Here is a 4,543-nt window from a genome sequence, read left to right on the forward strand (position 1 = left end):
AAATAAATAAATAAATAAATAAATAAATAAATAAATAAATAAATAAATAAAATAATAACTCGCATTGTTTCTGTAGAGATTCTGATATAAACAAGTCGTATTTTTAGTATGACCTTGACCTGCAAATATTCAAATCAGAGTGCTTTTTTATAAGGATAGTTTGTAATACAATGTTTTGATTACTAAATAAAAAGGACCAGTTACTTTTATGGTATCTCTTCACACATAGTCAAAAAAAGAACTGAAACCCTAGAGTTATTTTTAAATCATGTTTTGAGTCAGTAAAATTTGAATTAAACTTGTAAAATTATAAATCTCAGCAGCTTCTGCTCTAGTAACTACAGATAGAGAAAATATTTTAGCATAAAATTTGAAACTTCAGTCAGAATTTCCGAACTCTATAAAATATTAAAGAAACTATGTTATGTAATACTAAAGTTCATCTTTATATAATTGAGTTGGCCTTCACACTAATGAGCCATAGGAACCTCTATTAAAACTGAACGAATTTTAGAGTTTATGGAAGTCTCTATCAACATACATAAATTTTATGTCTTCTGCATATTTATCCTGGGCCTAGACCAGAAACACATACACTTGTTCACTCAGTGTGAGTGTGACATCTTCTGATTCTCCTTGAAGTTTAAGGAAAATAACAAGTGCACTATATTATTTGCTGCATTCTATATAATTGAGTCTGTTTTTATATATCCTAGCTAGGGTAATACATCTAGCAATGCAAATGCAACTGAGATTAATATTTGGTTAAATTTATAGTAGCCCATCATTATTTCCCATAATCTATTCATTATTTGTCCAGAGAAGACTGATGAATAAAATGAGAATAACATGGAACCAACATTCCTCTATTCTTTGACTCTGAAAGTGGCACTAATCTCTACCCTATGCCCATGACCTGATATTATTATAATTAAAATTATTTATATCATGGTAAGAGGATGAGGACTCTCTACAGATCAAAGAACTTATGTGAACATTCTGCTAACTACTAGTATATCCTTTCTAATTATACATTTGCAAGCTAGAGAAATGGCAATTGAGTAGGTCTGTGAACCCAATAAGCACACTGTTAAACAAATATAACATGGAACTTCATTACTTGGCCCTCTTCTACACTTATTCTAACTGGGAGGACATGATGTCCCCAGCTATTGGTTTTCTTGGTTTAAATATCTACTTAGATAGACTTAATATACAATAATTCTAGAAGGGTCTGGGCATTTCCCTTTCCCTCATAAATGATTAACCAAGTAAATGACTCTAGGTCCCTTTGGGGAAGGCCTGGGGAAAGCTCTACTATACAAATTTACATTGGTGTTGCAATGTCTTTGCACATGAGGGCAAAACTCCCAGGCAAGGAGGCTCCCTTTTGACTGACGGTAATTGTCAGAAGAAGCGGGGGGTAGTCATGAGTTATCAGCCAACATTTACATCAGGTAAATTAGATCTTGGTCGATCATAAGTGCCATCCGCTATGAATACATTTTTACTTATCAACTGTATAAAGGTAAAAAAAAAATAATAATACACAATTTTGACAAACGATGGAGAAACTGAAACCCCCATACATTATTAATGTTATTTGATATTATGATGCACATTCTTTGGAAGAATAATATGGCAAAGTTTATTAATATTAATACAACACTGATGCAGAAATTCTTAAGTATATTACAGGTGTGGTCAAACAGTTGTGTATATACACACGCACACATGCCCTCATTTTAGTCTTCAAACAAAAAACCGCAAACTATCAAACTATCTAAATATCATTGAATAGGAGATGGCTAGCACATTATATCACGTTCCTAAGTGACTTTAATTCTAAACATATGCACCCATTGACAAAAAGGCATTTCCTTTTCTTTAATAAAACATTTATTACAAAACATTTTAAATGCATAGGAATATAGAAATGATCTTATTTACTTTTATATTAATCAAATTTCTCTGGCTTTAACTTTTTTTTTTGAGACGGAGTCTTGCTCTGTCACCGGAGCTTGAGTGCAGTGGCCGGATCTCAGCTCACTGCAAGCTCCGCCTCCCGGGTTTATGCCATTCTCCTGCCTCAGCCTCCTGAGTAGCTGGGACTACAGGCGCCCGCCACCTCGCCCGGCTAGTTTTTTGTATTTTTTAGTAGAGACGGGGTTTCACCGCGTTAGCCAGGATGGTCTCGATCTCCTGACCTTGTGATCCGCCCGTCTCGGCCTCCCAAAGTGCTGGGATTACAACTTTTTAAAATTTTTTTACCTGCAAGTTCAGGTCTCTTGCAGCCTTAAAAATAATAATAATAAAATCCTAAATCTTAATCAAACCACTCCTTTGAACTACCTCCCAATTTCCTTACTTTTTTGTAACTTTTGTTTAAGTTCAGGGGTACATGTGCAGATTTTTTATATAGGTAAACAGGACTTATATAAGTCATAAGAGTTTGTTTTACTGATTATTGCCTAGGTATTAAGTCTAGCATCCATTAGCTATTTTTCCTTATCCTTTCCCTCCTCTCACCTTCCACCCTCCGGTAGGCCGCAGTGTCTGTTGTTCTCCTCTATGTATCTAGGTGTTCTCATAAGTTAGCTCTCACTTATAAGTGAGAACATATGGTATTTGTTTTTCTGTTTCTGTTAGTTTGCCAAGAATAATGGCCTGCGGCTTCATCCATGTTCCTTCAATGGACATGATCTCATTCTTTTTTATGGCTGCACAGTATTCCCTGATGTATTTTTACCAATTATCTTTATCCAGTCTATTACTGATGGGCCTTTAGGTTGATTTCATGTCATTGCTATTGTGAATAGTGCTTTAATGAACATATATGTGCAAGTGTCTTTATGAAAGAACAATTTATATTCCTTTGGGTACATACTAAGTAATGAGTTTGAGACCCCAGTTACTTTTCCACCAATCTACAATTGACACTCCCACCAACAGTGTGTAAGTGTTCCCTTTCTTTTGCAACCTCACCAGCATCTGTTATTTTTTGAGCATTTAATAGTAGCCATTCTGACTGATGTGAGATGGTATCTCATTGTGGTTGTGATTTGCATTTCTCTAATGATCAGTGATGTTGAGCTTTTTCATATGCTTGTTTGCTGCATGTATGTTTTCTTTTGAAAAGTATATGCTCATGTCCTGAGAAAAAAGATCTCTCTAAAGCTCTACCAAACAAAAAATCAAGATGCAATACATGTAATCTATATAATCCCATTGTTGTTAAAATTGTGATTATTTATGTCATATATCTATCTGTACATATATAAATATCTGTATTACATTTGCTTATGTACACAGTATTAGTATAAGAGTACACAAGAAACAAAAGTCTGTTGGCATTGGTAGAGGAGATGTTTATTCATGGGAGGAAATTAAATTCCCATTAGACACCTATTTATATTATTTACTTATGTAAATTCCTGTGTTTGTTATTTTCTCATATGAGAATTTTTTTATATAGCAGATACAAGTATATAAATGCAGTGACCTATAAACTGGTTCTGTTTAAATAAAACAACAGTAAAAAAGAAAACTTCAATGGATCAATGTAAATAAAATTACCAACATATAAATATATGGTTGAGTGAATGTTTTATGTTGCACAGACCAAAATTATTAGATGCAAAAACAAGTTCAATTTTCGGAAATACAGTCCACCATTTGTGTAAGCATGAGCAGTGGGCTATTCTCCAATGAATTTCAGTAGGATGTGGTAAGAATTTTCCTTTTAGGAAGAACAGATATGATGACCCTCAAATATTTTAATATTTGGAACAATGCTTTCAAATTTTTCAAGACTGTATTGCCCCAGACCATTATTTTCAAACTTAGTTATTTGGGTTTATATTGTCTATACCCAATATTAATTTCAATCATACTATTCTTTCATAGCTGCTCCTTAAATATTTTATAGAATTTTGTTCCTACTGTGTCTACAAGAACATCTAATTCTGAACGTATGAAAGTATCTTGGATTATTGAGGTGAATAACTTTCTACACAAGAAGTACATTTCAGTGTCATCCTGGAAGCAAAAATACTATTCAACTAATTTTCAATATTTAGGTTTAGGCGGGAATTCTCAGTTCTTTAAACCACCTTGGAAAATACTTGGAGGGCAAATAATAGTTGTGCACTTTTAAGCCAGATGTCAGCTATGAGCTTTTTGTCCCTTAATATTTAAAATATATATTTTTAAATCCCTGCAGAAGAGCAATGCCTTCCTAAATACTGTTACACATTCCCTGGAGTTAACATTAGCATGATTGCTGCTGGCCTGAGTTCTTGCTTTTGTTTTGACAAATTAATTTTATTTAGAAATTATATTGTAATTCACCTGTGTTGTCTTGGTTATACTTTGGCAAAATTCAGACCTTTTATTTAATTTCTCGCTTAACAAACCATTTACATAGTTTTCATTAAAAATTTTAGAAAAATATTTGGAAAGTAAAAATATTCTAACTCCAGTCTGTTCTTCATTCTTTGTAGAGCTGTGTGTGTAACATGATTTCGTATCAATCACTATCCAT

The sequence above is a fragment of the Piliocolobus tephrosceles genome, chromosome 10 (genome assembly GCF_002776525.5).
Source record: "Piliocolobus tephrosceles isolate RC106 chromosome 10, ASM277652v3, whole genome shotgun sequence".
Taxonomy (NCBI): domain Eukaryota; kingdom Metazoa; phylum Chordata; class Mammalia; order Primates; family Cercopithecidae; genus Piliocolobus; species Piliocolobus tephrosceles.